The sequence below is a fragment of the Cyprinus carpio genome, chromosome A5, assembly GCF_018340385.1.
Source record: "Cyprinus carpio isolate SPL01 chromosome A5, ASM1834038v1, whole genome shotgun sequence".
In the NCBI taxonomy this organism is placed as follows: domain Eukaryota; kingdom Metazoa; phylum Chordata; class Actinopteri; order Cypriniformes; family Cyprinidae; genus Cyprinus; species Cyprinus carpio.
This window is the reverse complement of record NC_056576.1, coordinates 635,035-658,162: the sequence shown is the minus strand read 5'-3', so window position 1 is coordinate 658,162 and position 23,128 is coordinate 635,035. Positions and strand designations below refer to the sequence as shown.

The window sequence follows — 23,128 nt, the reverse complement described above, 5'->3', positions numbered from 1 at the left end:
CAAAACATGTCTCAAGATTGCCGGTTCTAACGCTGGAGTGAAGTTTGCTAAGAGATCAAAGACAACATACGTCAATAGAGACTTTTTTATCAACAGTCTGACAGAAGACAACCACAGCAGATGAGTATTAGATGTGCTAGAGGAGCAATAATGTAAAGTCTGAACAAAAAAAAAAATGCACCATAAGAATGCATTAAATATTTGAACGAACTGGAACACCTTAAAAGAAGAACATCAACCATAAAACTAGTAAACTCCTTACTTACCTTGCTTAGATCATCGCGGCTGCTGAACTGTCGCACGTCATCTCGACAGGGTAAAACGTATGGGACGAAAGCCCGGCAGCATTTGATACTTTGATTTTATGAACTCTGTTTTGTTAGGGCTTTTTGGGTGAGAGAAACAATGGAGCTATTAGAGTCAGTTAACATTGGGGGCAGTTGGTGTATTTTCGTATACACTATTGTTCAAAACTTTTTGTTTTTGAAAGATGACTCTTTATGCTCACCTAGCCTGTATTTATTTCATTAAAACATACAGGAAGAAAAACAATAATATTGTGAAAAATTGTTATCATTTAAAATAAGTTGTTTCTATTTGTAATATATTTTAAAATGTAATTTATTCATGAAGGCAAGCTTGAATTTAGTAGCCATTACTCCAGTCTTCAGTGTCACTGGATTCTTCAGAAATCATTCTAATATGCGGATTTGGTGCTCTAGAAACATTTGCTGATTATCATCAATGTGTTTGAAATTATGTTATTATTATTATTATATTATTATTATCAATGATGGTTGTTCTCCTTAAATTTTTTTTTTCCAGGATATTTTAAGATGATTAAAGAACAGCATTGTTTTTGAAACAGAAAGAAATCATTTGTGCATTATAAATGTCTTTACTGTTGCCACTTTTGATCAATTTAATGCATAGTTTCAGGAATTATTATTTATTTTACTGACCCAAAGTTTTGAATGGAAATGCATACCAAACATACATTTTTCTATAATATAAAAAAAAAAAATCCACTTTCAAAAAATTCAAGAAAAAACAAAAAATACTCACTGGACGTTAATCCTGCGGATTGGGTTTGCGTTTCCCGCGCTCGTGATGACATGGCAGGTCCAGCAGAGTGGCTCCATATTGCATTAGCACCATTGTGTATAAATGTTTGAACCATCAGTGAATGAGAAAGAAATTGAGGGCATACATCACAAACAAAACAATTCATTACACACACATGCTCCCTTTAAATATGCTCTTGTGAGGCACACTCTCTGCTGGAAGGCCCTCCAGTGAGGTCGCACACCAATAAACCATTTTCTTATAACCATTCAAAAGACTCCATTGATGGATTAAAAAACAGATCTACACATAAGAGTGTGGAAAAATGTACCAAACAGGACACATTAAATGAAAAGAGACATTACTGGATTAAAGCTATGATTTCATTTACATCAAAACAACAGGAACTTGAAGAGAGTGGATGCTGCAGGCTGTACAAGTACACAATACTGTGACTGATTTTTTCGTGTTCTAATTAAATAAGAGGCAGACAAAATCATGGCTATTAGATCTCTTTCTATGAATGTGTTTTTTGCTCATTTGAAATTTAAATTAATTAATCAAGTGAATCTGCATACACATTGACTTAAAAAAAGAAAGAAAATAGTGTAAATTAAAGAGAGGGTAAAAACTTATTAAAAACCTGAATTCTGCTAATTCTGTCATCATTTACTCCCTCCAATGTCTTCCAAACCCATAAGACTTTTTTGGTAATCTTTGGAACACAATTGAGATATGTTTAATGAGAGGTTTCAGTCCATCCATTTAAAGTTCAGGTAACCAAAAAGGTTATAAAGTCAGTGTAACTTAAGTTTTTTGTGCATGTGAAAATAAAACCTAAATTCATCCTGACCAAAGTGTTAATGGTCCCTGGAAATACATAAAGATGAGTAAATGACAGAATGATGACAGAATTTTTCATTTTTGGGTATAGAATTTGCAATTTCATTGTATCTGTAATTCTAACCATTTCTGTCACATTTGCCTTTTTTACTTTAAATATTGATGTTTTGAACTGTGAAAATGAATCAATTAAATTTTTAAATGTAATTTTATTTTCAATGTTGGTGCATAAGGTACTTTAGCACTTTTCAATAATAAAATGCATGATCAATTTTTAATTTTGAATTATCATTTGATTAAACCAATTTGAACCACCTACAGTATCTAGAGCCTTGAACACTTGTTTCAGTTAGTACTCAACTAGTTATACAGCATACTGGACAAGCTGGTACATACACATGTATTGGGGACAAGTTAGTTATACAGTATATAAAAGTGGACCAAAGTTAGAGTTTGAGTAAGGTTCAAAATCTACCAACATAACTGTAGATATCAACATCAGCCATTAAAAAACCCATATGGATCGATCCCTACTTTATAAATCTGCCTGAGACTAAAGATGCTTACTACAATGTCAAAAAGTCTCAGATGAAGCAGGGTGGTCAGTTAAAGGCATAATAAAAGGGTCCCAGGTGTCTGCTTGTCTGAGAGTGTAACTCACCTGTAGCTGGGGTGGGCGGCCAGGATGTGTTTGGACAAATGCCGCACTTGTGAGTTGTGGCGGCCCAGACTGCGGTGAACACCGCAGCACCCATCACATATCAAGAACTCCTGCTGTTCACAGACGCCAGCGAGGGATCTAAAGCATCCCAAGAAAATCAACAGAATTAACAGGAAGAAAGCAACAGCATGTCTCAGCAGTGTGTTGATCACTGATCGATACACAATAACACTAATGGATCTTTTTGGCCGGTGCATGAGATTGAAAACAGAAACACAATACTTTTTTAAAAAGGAAGATGCCTGTTACAAGAATGCACTGAAGAAAATGAACAGAAATGTGCTTGTCTATTTAAAAAATTAATTCAAGCAGTGCACAGAGGCAACATGAAATGGGTGCCACATTTTCACACATTATACTTCTGTAACTGTACTTCTGGAATTGATTATATTTCGAACTTTTGAAGAGTACAATTTCAATTTATGTAGTTTTAAATAATTAATTTGTTCCACTATAATAGTCTGATAAACCATTACTAGTAGCAGAGATGCCTAACAAAAGTAAATATGAGCATTTGATTTTTCCTATTAAAAAATACGTATTCATGACGACAACAAAAACGCTGTGCTGAGTTCTTCCTTATAAGGCCAGACTAGCAAGGGTTTACTGTCATCCTTTCATGTTCGGCTGTACACACGCGCTAACTTCCTCTTACATACACAGGCCTCAAACCACAACAAATGCTAAGCAGCTGAGCTTTACTTCCAGGGTACGAGCAGGTGACTGGGAAACACTGCATGGCTTTACTTTTCACTACCTTATAGATTATTCGAGAGGGTCGTCTGCAGTGTAACTCTAAAACTAGTTTAACTACAGAATTTAAATTAAGCATCAAGTGGCAACCTAAAACAGTTTTAAAAAATCTGATCAGTTTTCAAAAATCTATTAAATTAACATGGACTGCATATCTCCAACAAATTTAGTATAAAATAAGATAGACTGAAAAGGATTTTTATAGCATTTTTATATGCATAAACAACAGCAGAAGAGTGAATTACCAGCATAACACAAGCAACAAACACAGGGCTAAATATTGCAGCGGTATTATCACTTACATTTTTTCACCACTTTACTATACTAAGCACATTATATGGTTAGCTGCAACCTGCAACCCATTTTTAGGTCACAACCCACCAGCTGAGACCTGCCCCAAACCCTTGATCACTCAAAGATCCCCCACTACTACACTTGACAAACTCGACAACCCAGAGACAGAATGACTGCTCATACATTAACACTTGTCACTGGCAATCGTCCTTCATGGGCGTCCAATATCAAGCCAGTTTTTAATAGAATACTCACTCCTTAACTGAGTCATGATCAGTGAAAGTGGGGCCAACCACAATGGACCTATGAATGAAGTGTCTGATTAGCCCAAGATTCGTTCATATTTTCAACTTCGTTCCCCATCAATCCCCACCCCCCTTCCCAAGGTCAGATTACAGCCAACTTGCGATTTCACTTCCTTCAGAAACAACGATGTGAGTCAGCGCTTGAGAGTGTCAGAATTCCCCAAGAACAGAGTTTTGAGGATTTTATTGTCACACTGATTACACGAAAAATGCTTTTTCTAATTAAATGTTAACTAAATGCATATTTTATATTGTTATACACAGATTATTTAAAATTTGAGCCAAAAATATTTTAACCCTGTGGTGGTCTTTGGCCATATTGGACCTTATGTTTTACATTTTTTACTTCATCAAAATAGTACAAAAGTACCAAGTACAAAACTTGGTCATTTTGTTGCATTTGCTATATGAACAACACACATGCACACACAAATCTGAACATTATTTACAAAAGTTTAATGGTATTACACTTGTGATCTTTGCAATTAAAAATGACTGGCATAGGAAATTAATAGGAAATACAAAAAAAAAAAATACAGATTTTTCAGGGGCTACAATCTACAAAAAGCCATGATGAAGCAGTTATTAATAGTGTCTAAATGTATATATCCAAATGCAAAACCTAATAAAAGTTAGTAATTATGTCTGAAAATACTCTTATGAGCAACTATGGAATACACAGCAAAGGTAAATATAAAAATCTGCCTTCCATGCATTAGACTTTAAATCTAATGCTTGATTGCTCTCATTTTAACTTAATGTATTATTAGAAAAATTATTTGCAATTATTTTAGATAGAAATAAATGGTGAATAATTGAGAGGTGAATATTATTTAGTACCTTTAGATCCTCTCAAAATACCAAATACTAAAGAACATTAACTATTGAAACAAAATATATTCATTTGCTTAAAAAAAACATATACATACATATATGCATATATACATACATACATACACACACACACACACACATTACAATGTTACATTTATTTTCTTCAGTCTATTTTGACCTCAGAGGATTACAAATATGATCCCTATTCCCTAACTTAAGTGAGGAAAGCTAGAGGGATAAATCTAGACTAAATCTGTGCCAGGTGGGAAGGCTATTAAAGATACCCACACTTAAGAAGTGAATGACTAATTTGGGTTTCACAGCCTGTGTGAGGGATATATGATACCACAATTGCATCAGTCCTGACAGAAACATGAGCCATCTAAATTAAAAACTGATCCACTGATAAGCAGAAGAGCAGCCTAGAAGCAAGTCACTTCCCTTCAAAGCAAAGGAAGTATCACAAACAACAGCTGCAAAGAGGCCAAGGGCCAGAATCAAGCACCTGGCACAAGCATCATTCCCCCCTCACCCTCAGTCTCCCTTCCTCTCCTTTTCTTTCTCTTTGAGAGCCAGTGCTGTCTCTCTTCCCCATCAAGTGCTGCAGCGGCTAAAATAAACCCCAGTACTGAATGACTAAAAATATTCACCCCAACAACAACTGCCCGATGACACTGACACGCTGGGGCAGCCCAGGCCAGCTGGTGACTGAGGCGTAACTAATCAAGGGGAATCAATAAGGGGAATGAGGAAAAAAATGAACAACAGAAACATAAACAAATCCCAAGACAAAAAGTTAACAACGTTTCATAGTTCAAGCACCAAAACGGGTGCCACCTTAAATACAGTACATTTCAAATATAGTTTTTATGAAATTGTTCTCTACAAATTTCAGCAATTAAATAAATGTGTTTTTTTCCCATCTCATTTTATAGTCCCTGGAGGTCAAAACTCTCATATAGTCAACAGAATTATTTATTACCTAACATGTGCTTGGTTAGGGTCACTTGTTAGTTATAAATATTGATTACGATCAAGTGACCCCTAACCAACACATGTAGTGCCCTGACTTCTCCAAAGACTGAAAAAAAATGAATAAAATGTCTCAATTAAGCAACCTTTACACCATCAATCAAACTAGATACTGTAGATGTTTTCACTAGGAATACCACTTGATGATCAGTAAGTACATTTACCTATTTCTCCAGAGAAAATAAGATTAGGTAAAATATAGTGTGATTGATCATAGATATTCACAGCATCATCTGAAGCTGAAAAACACCCGTAGAGTTGAGTCAACACTGCATGCAGTGGCTCTGTCTCAAAACCTACTGAGCCGCCATCGTTCAGCATGTTTGGACACGCGCTTACGATGCCTAAAATGCTGTCTAGCTAGACAGCGCACTAAGTTTTGGGACGTAGCCAGTGGCAATACATCATTACACTCCAAATACCATATATTTATTATCAATTTATATATCCAAAATAGAATTAGGGTTTTTGCTTAAAAATCTGAATCATATATGTGTATAGTTAAATGTCATCTTTCGGTCACTTAATTCAGTAATATCACCTGGTTATCCAGTTACCGGAATATACTCACCCGAACTGCTGCAGTCCGCAACAAACTTCGCTATTTCGCAGCCGTTTCGACATCCTGGTCTCCGAGAACGATGGTATTACCATGAATTATCGAATCACAGTCGCACACACGGGTACATTTAGAGCATGCACTGCTTTGACATGATGATCGGATCCGTTTAAAAGCGTTTTATCACTGAAAGAGGATCTCATGCCCGAAGAGGACGCGCATACGGAAGAGTTGAATGTGTGCATGCATCTGCACTGCCGTTGGCTGTATGTGAAATAATGTATGTCAGGCTAGCTTGAAATTAGGACAGGCGCGTCAGGCAGTGTGGAGCCTGTCAATGATGCATTAAACACTACACTACGGAAATGCTTGCCAGCAGCCCATTAGATCGCAGTAGAGTGCCATCTGCCCTCCCAGACCACAACATTTGAGTTTAGTGGCGATAAATCAGCTTTCTCGCGCTGCCTGACACACAGTGGACAGACGCGTCACTGCAGCGCGTGAGATATTTTATCAAATCATCCATCTATTCGCGGGGCCATTCCGAAAAACATTAACTCATATTTATATTTGGGGTACAATTAAAAACTCAGAATTAACCAGACATGGCCCGAAATTAGATTCAAGGAATGTAGGGCGCGATCATTATAATGTAATGCGTTCGTCGTGCCCGCGCATGCGCAGAAGTGATTCACCAGCCCGCGAGCCGCTCCCGAAGAGCTGAAGATCATTTAAAACACTGAGGCGTCGCGCCTACCCACGGGCGAGCGAATTATTTATTACGATTATTTAATGATGTTTCATTTGAGAACATTTTCGTTTTATAGCTAATTTTCAAAAATAGCTTCTATTTACGAATGCGCAGAATTCACTCTTTGACTTAAAATAGCCATATTTTATGGCACGATCTCCCCTCCTTCATATTAAATGGTTTAGTCTGGAGTTGGGCTTTCCCATTTTTAAAAAAAAACTATAAATAAATGTTATATATCGATCTTTTTTTCCTTTACCATTTTTATTGAATAGGCAAATATAGCTAATTAGTCTCTTATCGAATAGTTTACATTGATGATAATATTGTTTTAAATATAACTAAATGCAAAAGGGTTTGGAGGAAAGATTTGTCAAATGACTGGGGACACCCCCACCCAAATAGTCTCAACCTGCCACTTCCTTGTTTTTCAAAAGTTTATTTTGGAAAAAGTTGATTGCGTTTTTCGGCGTCTTCTTTACTAAAATCCCACTTGTTTAATGGTCAGAGTCATTCTATAATTATCAACAATAAACGCATGAAGAGATTTGATGGTTCATGACAGTTACGTTAGCTAGCTCGCAGGCTGGCTCTTGATTTTGGAGAGGGGGCACGGAGAGTTTGATCGAGCCAGAATGTTATCCGCCACCGCTGCCAGCGTCGAGGATTTCAGCCTTAGGTTTCCACTTCATACCCTGGTCTGGGAGAATGATTACAGGAAGCTGGAAAAAAGAGATTCAGACGTATGTGTTGGGATATCCGTAGCTGCTGATGTGTGTACACTGCTGGTGCAGCTGATGGAGGAATCAGTTCACTGCTGTGGGATTTCTGCCTCCAGTGAATTTCATGACATGCTTTTTCATCTATTTAATAATTAAATGAAACTGGAATTGACTTATTATTGGATATTACTGCAAATGCTTCATCAGCTTGCCATCTTCTTGTTAACTACAGCACTGCTGTATATCATTGCACTGGAGAGCTAGCGAGCTCTTCCTAACATCAGGAAAGCTTCATCATTTTGCTGTAACCATGCTGTAGATCAGGGTTTTTTTTTTCTCTCCCCTTTTCAAACTGTGGTTCGTGGAAAAAACCTGGAGGGAAAAAACTACTATAGTATACTAAATTCTAAGAGTAAAACTAAATAAATAAATAAATGTTTATTCAAATAACTAAATAATACATCTATTAGTGCAGAACTGTAGTGAGTATAAAAAAGATAAAAAATAATGTAACATATCACCTTTGAATGTCCATGGCATCTAAAAAGACTGAATATTGCTACTATCTATCTATCTATCTATCTATCTATCTATCTATCTATCTATATATATATATAATATATATATTATATATATATATATATATATATATATATATATATATATATAGACAGTTGCATTCCACAATTTCATTTTCAACAGCAATGCTCATGATTTTCGGCCCTTCTCAGTTTCCTCACTAAGATTTGAGCCATTTATGCTGACTTTCAGAGTAACATTGAAGAGGTGGATCCCAGGGGCCGGACCCCTCTGCACCTGGCCGTCTCACTAGGACACTTGGAGTCGGTGAGAGTGCTGCTCAGACATGGCGCAGATGTTTTCAAAGAGAATGGCAAAAATTGGACAGGTGAGAATAGAGCTTATGAATTGCACATTGGTCTTGTAGGTCTTTTATAGTGATAAGACATCAGATAGTTTTACAATAAAGCCACAGCAGTCTTTGGAGTAAATTGCGTTGGCCCCCAAAACCATTACAACTATTACGACAACTTGCACATCAGTAGATTTCCCAGCCAGTGAAAGCGTTTAATACCTCTGGTCCTGCTTTCCCAGGATACAGTGTTATATATACACTAATGAATACCTCCTCTATATAATAGAAGCTAGTGTGTTTATATTTCCATTACAAGTCCATAGATAAAGATGAATTCCTAAGAGTCCAGTTAAAGCAGATGTATGACTGTTGTTGTCTGTACAGTGCTGCAGGAAGCAGTCAGCACAGGAGATCCAGAGATGGTGCTGCTGGTTCTCCAGCGACGGGATTATCTCAAAGCCTCCACTGCACTGGGTGGTGTTCCAGAGTTACTGTGCAAGATCCGAGAGGTGCGTCTGCCAGTTGATTTTGTTTATTCTTTTGGTGAATGTTGAGAACTTTCAAAAGTTAGAGGATGGTAAGATTTGGTAATATATTTTTTTAAATTAGTCACTTATGTTCACCCAGGCTGCATTTATTTGATCAAAAATATTATTACAGTTTAAAAAACTGTTTTCTGTTGTAATTTATTTTAAAATATAATTTTTGCCTGTGATGTCAATTCTGTATTTTTAGCAGTCATTACTCTGGTCTTCAGTGTCACATGATCCTTCAGAAATCATTCTAATATGTTGATTTGGTGTTTAAGAAACATTTCTTATGATCAATCTTGGATACAGCTGTGCTGCTTAATATTTTTGTTGAAATACAATTTAATGTATCCTTGCTGAATGAAAGCATTAATTTCTTTCAAAAAATAAAAATCTTACTGACACCAAACTTTTGAATGGTAGTTTAAGTGTTTAAGTCTTTTGTTGTCGTTTAGCTAAACTGATCCTTTGGGAAAACCTCAAAGGCATTTTGTGATATTCATGTTTTACTACTAAAGCAATCAGGTTGACTTTTTTTTTTTTAAATTGTCACGTGCATTTTCTGTCCTAAGGGCAAATGTTACCTTTTTGTTTTACTTTCACTATTCACTTTTTTACAGCATATGCTTTCCTACTACCTAACAACCTCATAAAATTGCCCTTCTTTGATGCTATTTGCAATAAATACTTGTTATATGGAGGTCAAAGTGGTGCATGATGCTTGAGTTGAGAGGTGTGTTGGGAGCCCTGATGTGAGTCATGTGAAAGGGGCCTAAAGTGTAATGAACCTCTTTTTGTCCTAGTCTCCAGACTTCTACATGGAGATGAAGTGGGAGTTCACTAGCTGGAGTAAGTGCTCTTTTCTCCTCACCTTTTCTGTGCATAAATCCTTATGGCTTTATAAGGCTGTAGAATGATCCTCATTTGCTGCTTCTGCTCTGGTTTTCCAGTTCCTCTCGTGTCACGTGTGTGTCCCAGCGACGTGTGCAGAATCTGGAAGAGTGGGGCCTGTCTGAGGGTGGACACCAACCTGCTGGGCTTTGAAAACATGACCTGGATCAGAGGAAGAAGAAGCTATATCTTTAGAGGAGAAGGTTATTTTCTCTGCCTGTGTTGCATGTGTTTACAGTTTGCTTTGTTTTTAAAGAAGTCTAGTCGGCCATTCTGACCATCTGTGGTTTACACATTAATTTTTTGGTGGTGGGTTCTAGCAAACATGCTGTGAATTCTCATTTCACATTTGTATGTTTACTAATGCACTTCATTTGAGGATGTTTATTTGTAGTTGATCAGTATCTTGTGGACTTTGCATGTGCATGCTCACAGACAACTGCACTGAACTGATGGAAGTTAATCACGAGGACGAAGTGGTGGACACTGAGCGCTTTGATCTCTCCCGTGAGATGGAGGATGTCACACTAGACTCCATGCAGCCTGCAGAGCAGGAAGTAGCCAAGAGGCTGACAACACCCATTGTCAACACATATCTGGACACAAAGAACATAGCGTTTGAGAGGTATGGCCCTAGATATAAGATTTACATCTAATAAATGCACTCAAAGTTTGGGCTTAGGAAGACTTTAATGGTTTTAAAAGAAGCCTCTTACTGTCTTCAAGTGTGTTATTAATGAAAAACACAGTAGAAATAGTAATGCTGTGAAATATTACTACAATTCAAAATAACGTTTTCTATTTTAATATATTTTGAAATGTAATTTAAGCTGATTTTTCACCATCCATTACTCCGTCTTCAGTTTTAATGTTAAAAATGTTCAATGATAAAAATAATTGTGCTGCTTAATATTTTGTGGAAACTTACATTTTCTTTAGGGTTCTTTGATAAATAGAATGTTCAAAAGAACAGCATTTATTTGTCAATTTTGCCCATTTTTGCCTTGCTGAAAAAAAAAATGATTAATTTCTTTAACAAAAAATAAATGCTTTCTGACCCCAAACTTTTGAATGGTGGTATATATGAAAAATGTCACACATGGATTTGCTTGTACATTGTTGCACAGTGACTAATTGTTTGATTCACAGAACTAAACATACATAAAACCCTTTTTTCTGCTGAAGAATAAATCGAATATGCTATTAAAAACGTATTTTGTACTCAGGTCTAAATCCGGTATCTGGGGTTGGAGGTCAGACAGAACAGAAGTAGTAAATGGATTTGAAGCCCAGGTAAGCAAATGACCAGCTGTTTATGAACTATAGTACCATTAAGAATCACTGGAAAGAAAAACAAATGTACTCTTTTAGAGTTACAGAAACTCCAAAGTGAAAAAAGTGACTTTTTTTTTTTTTTTTTTTTTTTTTTTTTTTTTAGAGCAGTGAGTTTCAGAATAAGGCAGTCTTTGTCCTGTGGGTGATGATACTGTTTTTGGCAGGTTTTTTCAGTGAACAACGTGAACGTTGTGATTCGCACCAGGACGGAGCACCTCACAGACGAGGAGAAGGCCAGGATAAAAAGTAATTAACCCACTTTAAGCTTTCCACTATAAATATCATTCCCCTTTTCTACCAAAATGGTGCCGGTGCTCGCCCGGGAACTGCAAATCTCCCTGTGTTTCCACTTGACTGAACTGTGATATAATTCACATTATTACATTTCATAACTAATATATTACTAACTCTGGTATCGTTTAACACTACAGTATAGTTTTGTATAGTATAGTTTTGTTTTGCATGAGCCTTGTCAGCTTTGTTGCTGATTTGAAAACTTGATTATATTTAGTGGTGACATTATGTTGTCCCCTGGCCTCTGACATTATTGGTTTCAGGTTGTAGGGGTCAGTTTGACGTCAGTTTTTCTAGCCAGTATTTTTATCTGGCGATGAAAATGCATGAAATGGTTCCAGATCGGGCTCCAGCACCCTGTCAGTGGTAAAGGGTCAATGGTTCCCTGCAGTTCTCTGTTATGTTAACTAGTTAATATCAACTACTGATGCTTTTGATCTCAACAGGTGAAAGGAATGTTCTGGAGTCTTTACTCGGCACTGTAGAACAACAGATCGGGAGCTCAAAGGGTAAGATGAGCAAACAAACCAGACACAGTGAATTTGTTTTCTTCTGAAGTATTTGGGCACTTTAGCCACACTTATACATTTTTGAATGTCAATGAATTTGATATAAAATTTCAACCCAAGTGACATCTCCAAACAAATGTATGATCTTTTCTCACAAATAAATGTGAGTCATATTAGACATAGCCTTATAGCCTTTGTTGAGCCATATGTGACCCTGGACCACAAAACCAGTCATAAGGGTCAGTTTTTTATACATCATCTGACAGCTGAATAAATAAGCTTGATGTATGGTTTATTAGGATCAGACAATATTTGGCCAAGATACAACTATTTGAAAATCTGGAATCTGAGGGTGCACAAAAAATCAAAAATACTGATAAAATTACCTTTAAAGTTGTCCAAATGAAGTCCTTAGCAATGCATATTACTAATCCAAAATTAAGTTTTGATATATTTGCGGTAGGAAATTTACAAAATATCTTTATGGAACATGATCTTTACCTAATATCCTAATGATTTTTGGCATTAAAGAAAAATCGATAATTTTGACTTATTCAATGTTTTTTTTTTGGTAATGCTATAATTATACCCCAGCGACTTAAGACTGGTTTTGTGGTCTGGGGTCACAAATTAGAAATTACTTTTAACAAATAAGTGTCAAGGTGTTTTTAATTGAATGTATGAAGTCAGTTCTCCTCAGGAACATCATGTTCCACTAACGTAGTTGTGATGAGGTTCGACACAATTATTCACAGGAAGGAAGAAGACAGGGGTCGGCTTGTGGCTGGGACGCTCGTTTTTATTGTTCCACACTAAATAAACAAAACAATCCTGCGCAACATGCGCCAACGGTGTGCCCGTTGCACAACAATATCTCAATAACTTAGAATTTCTCGTCGTTATCACTCCGTAGTCCCCACACGAGGGTCCCAGCCCGTCTCTCCCTCTTTCTCTGCCGTGCTCCGGTTTATATCCGGTCTCTCCACGCCAATTACTGAAATCAAACACAGGTTTTCGTTATTTGCACTTGACCCACTTACGCCTCGCTCTGCTCCCCCTCGTCTCTCTCCCGTTACAGACTCGGCAAAAACCACGCCCCCCTCGCCACATACCCCCACCGCCCGACTCAGGCCGGGGAGCCATCCGGCCTGCAGCCTCCCCCCCCCCTCCGCCTGGAGAGGAAGTCAGCCACAGTCATCTGTACACCCGGCCTGTGGATCACCTGAAATTTAAAAGGTTGTAAAGCGAGATACCAACGGGTGATCCGAGCGTTGGTATCTTTCATGCGGTGGAGCCATTGTAGGGGAGCGTGGTCCGAACAGAGGGTGAAAACTCCCGCCCCAGGAGGTAATACCGGAGGGTAAGAACAGCCCATCTGATGGCCAGACACTCCTTTTCTATGGTGCTGTACATCGTCTCTCTCTTAGAGAGCTTACGACTGATGTACAGCACCGGCCGTTCTTCTCCCTCCACCTCCTGGGACAGGACCCGCGCCCAACCCCCTGTCCGACGCGTCTGTCTGTAAAATAAAGGGAGAGAGAAAAGTTAGGAGCATTTAGGAGCGGTCCGCCACACAGAGCAGCCTTTATCTGGGTGAAAGCCTGCTGACACTGCTCCGTCCACTGGACCCTATCTGGTGCCTCCTTTTTAGTTAGATCAGTCAGCGAGCTGGCAGTGTCCGAAAAATTAGGCACAAACCTTCTATAATAACCTGCCAGCCCCAGGAACTGTCTAACCTCCTTTTTGGTCTTGGGTCTTGGACACGTCGCAACCGCTGCCGTCTTGTCAATTTGGGGACGCACCTGCCCATGACCCAAGTAGAAGCCCAGATATCTTACTTCCACCCGCCCATTGCACACTTCCTCGGATTAGCCGTGAGCCCCCGCCCTCCTCAGTGTCTTCAGGACCGCTCGCAAATGCTGCATATGTCGCTGCCAATCACCACTGTAGATGATGATATCATCCAGGTAGGCGGCGGCATATGCAGCATGCGGCCGAAGAATTTTTGTCCATCAGACGCTGAAAAGTGGCGGGGGCCCCGAACAAACCGAACGGAAGCGTAACAAACTGGTGTAATCCGAACGGCGTTGTGAAAGCTGTTTTTTCTTTGGTCATGGGAGACAAGGGGATCTGCCAATAACCCTTAGTTAAGTCCAGTGTCGAATAAAAGCGAGCAGTGCCTAGTCGATCAAGCAATTCGTCCACCCTGGGCATTGGATATGCGTCGAACTTCGACACAGCATTCACCTTTCTGTAGTCCACACAGAACCGTACTGAGCCGTCCGTTTTTAGGAACTAACACTATCGGGCTCGCCCAGTCACTGTTGGACTCTTCTATTACTCCATTTCTAGCATCGCTTCTAATTCTCCCTGAACCACTTTTTTTCTTATGTTTCTGGTAACCTATACGGCCGGCTGCGAACCACAACTCCCGGCTCCGTCTCAACATGGTGCTGAATGAGATTCGTTCGGCCCAGGCAGGGGCGAGAACACATCAGCAAACTCTGCTTGTATTGACTTTTATATCAGTGAGCTGCGAGGGCGAGAGGTGGTCTCCTCCAGGGGCCAGGGCGAGAGATTGGGACTTTGAGCTCACCTCCGGACCGAGATCCTCCTCCCCACTCACTACCGTCGCCAGCATCACTGATTCAGCCTCAGACCATTTTTTAAGCAGGTTGAGGTGATATATTTGATGTGCTCCGCCCCTATCCGTTCGAGCTACCTCATAGTTGAGATCCCCAACTCGCCGTGTGACCTTGAAGGGTCCTTGCCACTTTGCGAGTAATTTTGAACTAGACGTAGGGAGTAATACAAGCACTTTCTCTCCCGGCGTGAATTGACGTAGCCTAGCCCCCCTGTTGTACGACCGACTTTGTTTGTCCTGAGCCTGTAACAAATTCTCCATTGACAGCCGCCCCAACGTGTGGAGTTTTGTTCTCAGGTCCATGACGTATTGAATTTCATTTTTGCTATCAGAAGGTCCGTCCTCCCAAGTCTCCCTAAGGACATCGAGGACCCCGCGGGGCTGACGTCCGTAGAGAAGCTCGAAGGGGGAAAACCCCGTGGAGGCTTGCGGGACTTCCCGTACAGCGAACAAGAGGGGTTCTAGCCACTTATCCCAATTTTTTGGCGTCCTCCTGTACGAACTTACGAATCATGGATTTTTAACGTGCGATTAAATCGTTCGACCAGCCTGTCTGTTTGTGGGTGATAGACGCTTGTTCGAATCGATTTAATGCCCAATAACTCGTAGAGCTCGCGAATAGTACGTGACATAAACGCCGTGCCTTGATCGGTGAGGATTTCCTTCGGAATCCCCACCCGGGAGATTAATTGAAACAGTGCGCTCGCAACACTTTTAGCAGAAATAGTGCGGAGCGGCACTGCTTCAGGATATCGCGTTGCATAGTCCACCAGGACTAATGCAAAGCGATGCCTCTCGCGCTGACCGCTCTAATGGCCCGATGAGGTCCATACCAATTCGTTCGAAGGGGACCTGCATTAACGGTAATGGGCACAATGGTGCTTTTGGGGTGGCCGGTGGGTTCACCAACTGACATTCACGACAAGACGCGCACCACCTGCGCACATTCTCGTGGATGCCCGGCCAAAAGAAGCGGGCCATGAGACGGTTTAGTGTAGCCGTTTGCCCTAAATGCCCGCCATTGGATTACAATGAGCCGCCTGGAAAAGCATTTCCCGACGGCTTCTCGGGATCAGTAACTGGGTTGTATCTTGCTTTGTCTGGGCGTCTTGGGTCACCCGATACAACTTATCTTTTAAAATTGAAAAATAAGGATAGGAGAGCGGTTGATCAGGGTGAAGAAGCTGCCCGTCGATAGAACGAACCTGATGAAATGCGTTTTTCAGCGTTTCATCCCGGGACTGTTCCAGAGGAAAATCATCGCGCTCTGGAAGGATGTTCCGTTCCAGAGCACTCTGCTCCCCTTGAAACAGGCTCCGGAGGTTCCGGTTCAGCCTCTCCCAACTGCGCAACCGCTACTCCAGCCTTCTCTCTTTTCCCCCAAGAGGCATCCGCACATAAATACCCCAATAATTTATTAAATAAGGGCCAATTAGTACCCAAAATTAGTGGATGCCGGAGGTGCGGATTAACTGCCACCTCTAGTCTATGCTTTTCTCCCCTGAATTGAATATCCACAGGCAATAGGATAATTCACCACTTCCCCGTGTACACACCGAACCTTAACCATGCGGCTGTTATCCAATGCCCTCGGATGAATCAGACTTTGATGGATGGAGGATTGGTTACATCCTGAATCCACCAAAGCCTGATAGGTACCCCCCTTGATACTCACTGGTATTTGGTATAGGCCAGCTTGATCGAGGGCAGCCTGTGGCGCGTCGGGGACCCGGATCAATGTCCCCACCTCCATCAACGGACATCTATCAATGAAATGTCCTGGGTCCCCGCAGCGCCAACAGGCCGGCCCAGACTTTACCGCCGCCCTGGCGGCAGGAAGTGGGTCAAGCAATTGGCGGGGAGAGAGCGGAGAGGGCAGCGGTGGTGGGAAGGGGCCGTGGGGCGAACTCCCTCCCCTGGGAGGAGCCCGGGGTGCCGCTGCTGGATCGGCCGCATAACCCGTCCTCCACCGAGGTGCTGGCTTCGGCGGAAGCCCTCCACGGGACCTAGGAAGAGGTATGGGTTTGGAGAGGGAGAGGGGAGGGGGGGAGAAAGAGAGAGAGAGAGTTGCCGATGGTAGGGGATCGCCGACCCCTGGACACGCCACCATTTGGTCCTCCGCCAGCTGGATGGCCTGGTTCAGCGACGTCGGGCGGTGGCACTGGACCCACTGCGCCGTCTTTCTTGGCAGTTTGGCCACAAACTGCTCCAGCACCACACGATCGATCACATCCTCGACGTCGCTACTGTCGGCCATCAACCATTTGCGGCAGGAGTCCCGGAGCTGCTGTGCCATCACAAAGGGCCGGCCAGACTCTTCCAGGGTCAGGGTCCTGAACCTCTGGCGATGTTGCTCCGGGGTCCGACCGACCCGCTGGAGGATGGCACGCTTGAGGTCCCGGTAGACCAGGAGGTTCTGGACTGGCAGTTGGTGGGCGGCTACCTGCGCTTCTCCTGACAGCAGGGGGATCAGTCGCATGGGCCAGTCCCCGGGGGGCCATCCTCGCGCCTCTGCCGACTTCTCAAAAAGATCCAGGAAGGCCTCCGGATCGTCCTGAGGCCCCATTTTGTTGAGCGGCAGAGGAGATGTACTGTCCTTGGACGAGGGGATGGCCCGGACCTCCCGGTCTACCCAGCTCCGGAACATCTCGCGGTCTTCATGCTGGGCTCGGAGGAGCACCTCAAAGCGTTTGTCCTGCTCCTCCTTGATCGCCAGCATGTGCTGATGTTGTTCTTGGTGCAGACCCGCGAGTGACTGGATGATGTCCGCAAATGGTGTGCCTGACGGAGACTGCATGGCGGTGGTGATCTTCCTCCTTCCCGGGTTTCGGCACCAGTGTTTTGAGGTTCGACACAATTATTCACAGGAAGGAAGAAGACAGGGGTCGGCTTGTGGCTGGGACGCTCGTTTTTTATTGTTCCACACTAAATAAACAAAACAATCCTGCGCAACATGCGCCAACGGCGTGCCCGTTGCACAACAATATCTCAATAACTTAGAATTCTCGTCGTTATCACTCCGTAGTCCCCACACGAGGTCCCAGCCCGTCTCTCTCTCTCTCTCTGTGCCGTGTGCTCCGGTTTATATCCGGTCTCTCCACGCCAATTACTGAAATCAAACACAGGTGTTCGTTATTTGCACTTGACCCACTTACGCCTCGCTCTGCTCCCTCGTCTCTCTCCCGTTACAGACTCGGCAAAACCACGCCCCCCTCGCCACAGTAGTGTAAAAATATTTATTCATTTTTGAACAGTATATCTATTGATTTAGAATTTGAAACCAAAAAAATTTGCTTTTGTGGAATATTAAGCTTGAAAATAAATATTCTTTTTTTATTATTATTAAATCTTGGTTTAATATTTTGTTTTTAAGTGTACAGTTTTTAAAAAAAAAAAGCATTGAGTCACTTGTGTTTTACAAAGCTGGAAGGATTCTGTATTGATTGTTTGTATGTATGATTACAGGACATGACTATGAGTTTGCCACTGCCACAAACCCACAGCTATTACTCCAGATGAGTACTTTAACCCCGACTTTGACCTGCAGGGCAGAGACATCGGTCGACCCATTGAGCTCACCATCAGAACACAGAAGTAAGGCTGACCATTCACTCAACCTCACTAAAATAATTTTTTTAATAAATAATTAAATATAAATAAGTGATTTATTTACTACACACAAATATAATTGAAGAAATGGTTGAGTTTTTGTGTTCCGACCCCCTCTCAGGTTTAAAGGCACCCTGTGGATGAGCGAGGAGCATCCTCTGTCTCTGGTGGAGCAGGTCACTCCCATCATTGACCTGATGGCTCGCACCAGCACTCACTTCGCCAGACTCAGGGACTTCATCAACCTCAGGTTTCCCCCTGGCTTCCCTGTGAAAATCGGTGAGTGAGAGAATGAAAAAGAGGAACAAACAGCCCTACTGCTCAGTTCTGAAATTAAACCCTGTCCAGCATAAAATTATTTGCATTTGTAATTGAATGCATCAGATTAAATATTAACTTATCTAACCTGCAACAAAACTGCAAGTACACTCTTTAAATTACACTTAATGTTTGTAAATTGTGTATGGAAGAGAGTTTAGTATTAACTAATCTAGCCGTCCTTCTCACAAGTTTCTCAAGACTGCTTTCATGTTTCAAGTCTGAACTTAAGTGTGGTCTTTAAGGAAAACTTTGTAAAACCTTTCTGCTTCCATTAGTTTTCCTTAGTTTTTCACCTGCCAAAAACTCAAGTGACTGTAGTCAAGTATAGCAAGACAAGGAAGACTGATACTGATTCTGTATATTTCTTGTGTGAATGGCTTTAATATAAGACAGAACAGAACATGCTGCTAAGTAGATCACAGGATTAATTCTGTTTCTGTTTCTTCAGAAATCCCTCTGTTCCATGTGTTGAATGCCCGCATCACGTTCGGAAACGTCAACAGTTGCAGTACAGATGAGCCTCTGGACTCCAACCAGTCAGCTTCTACACCCACACCTACAGAAGAGAAGAGTGACAACCAGGCTTCAGGTTTGGAAACATATTGACTCCTCGTCTGTTCCAAAATAAAAACACAGAGAAGACCTTTTGACTGTACCAATCCCAAACTCTGACAAATCATCTCAAAGCACCTCACCTCATAGTGGGAATTAGTTATTTGGTTAGTTGAGCAGGGAAATGTTCTAACATGAACATTAAATGTAATGTGTTTAATGTTTACTTGCTCCTGCAGGACATGCTCCATTCAAGGTGTGTCCATCTGTGTTCATGGCACCTGCGCACTATCACCACCGAGGGGGCTACCGCCACTCCAACACACGCCATTACAACCCAGTCAGTCATGATGAAGAGCTGCTCCAGTATGCCATTCAGCAGAGCCTGCTTGAGTCCAGTGCACTGAATTCACAGGTCAGAGAGCGTCCTCTTAGCGTATTTTGTGCATTTCTTGATGATGTCAGTCTCAAAAACAGTCTGGCTGGCTGTTTTGTTTCAGGACACTTGGAGTGATTCTGAAGGACAGACAACACAATCCATGATGAACCGGTTGAGTGATGGGTAATTTTTATGTGTTTATAATTATTTTTCCAGGGGCAAATTGAGTTATACATACATTTTTTTTTTTAAAGAAAGTAATAATTTAATGAATACTTTTAAAAAGAGTGCATTAAATTTGTATATAAAATAAAGACATTTATAATGTTACAAAACATTATTATTAAAAAAATGTTCTTTTAAACTTTCTATTCATCAAAGAATCCTGAAAACAAATTTATCATGGTTTCCACATCAGTTTTCAATAAGAAATGTTTCTTGAACACCAAATCAGAATATTAGACTGATTTTGAAAAAACGTGTGACACTGAAGATTGGAGTAACGGCTGCTGAAAACTCAGCTTTGCCATCACAGGAATAAATTGCATTTTAAATTGCATGTGTTTTACATTTGTTTAAATTTCTTTAATTTGTATTTTTGATCAAATATATGCAGTGTTGGTGAGCATATGAGACTTCTTTCAAAACGTTTTTAAAAAATCTCACTGACCCCAAACTTTTGAGCAGAAGAAAAGTATGGGAAGGGAGATCTCTCAATCAGTTCTTATGTACATTTTCTTAAATAGTCTCATTCTGTCACATTACCACAGATCTGGGTCTGAAGGAGTTTTAGTAGACCTTAGTGACACCACACCCTCAAGCTCTGGCTCCACCTCCAGCCCCGACACTGATCTGCAATTGGCTATGGAGCTCTCGGCCCGGGCACAGGAGGAGGAGGAAAGGAAAAAGAAGGAAGAAGAAGAGGAATTACAGAGGATTTTACAACTCTCCTTAACAGAAAAGTGACAGAGTAAGATGAGGGAAGGATAGACAAAGGGAGTTCCTGTTATTGCCATAACCATTAAACATTTTTATTTCTACCCTTCTTCAGATTCACGCAGTACACATATTTACATATTCATTTTGGAGCCAACATCCGAAAGGTTCTGCTTCCTTAACCTTATAAAAATACAAATAAATAAGCAAACATTTATTTCATGCTCACTCATACATTTTACTGCATTTTTCCACATTCTTTTCCGCCTTCAAAGAGGTGAGCATGCATGTATTTTACAAGAAATCCAGTGCTGCTTTTTTAAGATTGTGTGATAGAAAGGTTGTGATGTGTCTGACAGTCCAAACATGGTCCTGTGAGTTTGTATGGCTTAACAGTAATAAAGTTTTATTGTTTTTTCTTGACAGAAAAGAAGGTTGTTTTGCATTAGCATTAGCTTTAGGTTTATATTAATACTGTACTCAGGGTTCAACTGATATTCACCAGTTATCAGTTCCTTTAAAACCATTTTATACACAGCCAAGAAAAGTGAAAGAAATGAATGTTTTACACAAAGCAGTAGGACAGTACCATTTTCAGCCTGTGTGCTTTTGTCATTAGACAATTTCTGACTGAAGCATCTCTACTGTAAAGGCAATAAATCACACCGCCGTGCCTCACCAGAGTAAGAGGCACTCATACAGACCGGAATATTTCTGAAAGGGGCTGTCCAATGTAAGCCAATACACCTCAAGTTTTTAGTCTTCCTAATTTGTAAAATGATACAATAAAGCCACTCAGATCGCTGTGATTTATGTTGTAATGCAAAGCATGAATGTGGCGGGGTACTGGGTCACTTTTCTGGCTCCAACCAAACCTCATGCTACACTAAAGGACTAGGGGAATGTGTGACAAGAAAACAAGCTTTTTTTTTTTCTTTTTTTTTTTTTTTCTTCAGATGATGGTTTCTGTGGAAATGTGTGTGTGGTTGGACAGCATTGTTTGCTGACTGAAGTTCTGATGTGGTAAATGTGGAAGAACCTGCCCTGCTCTGTTTGGGAATGTTTAGGGAATCTCTCGCTGTTCATTCCTGTTGTAGCTGACAGTGCTATTTATTTTGACAATGTTTTTTCTTGATGTCTTGAATGTTCTTTTGTTGATTTCTTTCTGTAAAGCCTTGTGATGTTCAAAAGACATCTGTGTATTGACTTAAAGCTTGCAGTATCTCTCACTACTTTTTGTATGAAGCAGTGTGTGCTTGAACCGATTTTAACCATATCTTCTGTCACCTTAAATTGACATTTATGTTGCTTTACTCTTCCTGTAGTGAACCAGGTTCTGAGGATAGTGGCAGCCACAAACTTGCATTTATAATATAGATGTTTTATTAACAGGACATTGATTTAAGTTTCCTGTATTTATTCTTATGCTGCATTTAATAACAATGTAGGTAAATCAAATGTTCTGGCTACGATTATCCACATATCATTATTCCTGGACACAGAATTCAGTTTCTTTCTTTATTTAAAACCCTTATTTAACTTTTGGTATCTGGGTATAAGTCCTAACTCAAACTGATTGCCAAAATGTTTAATGGTCTTTACCGGATCAGGTTTAGTGTTGGTTTGGATCTCGGTTAATTGTCATGCTGCAAAATGCAAGAGAAAGTATCCTGTTTGAGCATGTTGATGAAATCCTGAAGACATTTGTAAACTGTGATGTATACTTGAGACACACACACACACACAAAAAAATGTTTGTACTTTAATAAAAGCACTTTATTGACTTTTTGGGGCTTCATTAACTATGTGACAGTTGCATAGCAATGGCAAATCAAATAAAGGCATAAAAACAATCAAAGTGATCAGATCAATTCCATCATAAAATCTAAGTTATAAACATTTATTTTTACTTAAAATTTTAAAAGTGGTTATTAGTGGCACAATATCTGAAACTTCAAAATTATGAGATATCTTACCATAAGAACCATGAAATTGCCCCTTTTTTTTATACTTTTTTAATCTTAAGATTCATGCAGTTTGTATTTTATTTAATTATTTGTTTTTTGAAATTGCCCCTTTCATTTTAATAGTTCTATTAGGTTATTTAACTTTTATTTCAGATATCCTAAAGGTTACCGGGTTATGGTTGGGTATGTTAAATCTGGTAATACTGTAATATAATCAAAAAAAAAAAAAAAAAAAAAAAAACCTGTGCCTCATGAAACAAACCAACAGATGGCACTGCTCTAATGCGCACCTATCTTTGTCTTTCTTCTTTTTTTATTATTATTATATCTTGAATGTTTTTTGTAATATCTCTTTTTCAAAAACTTTATCCTTTGAAAGTATTTTCTGGACTCAAAAGGAATTGCATT

The 23,128-nt window shown here is 40.2% G+C and overlaps 1 pseudogene; it reads left to right on the top strand.

The window, feature by feature from the left end:
• Positions 1–8,651: 8,651 nt before the first annotated feature.
• Positions 8,652–22,536, top strand: LOC122141973 (annotated as a pseudogene).
• The last annotated feature ends 592 nt before the right edge of the window (positions 22,537–23,128 follow it).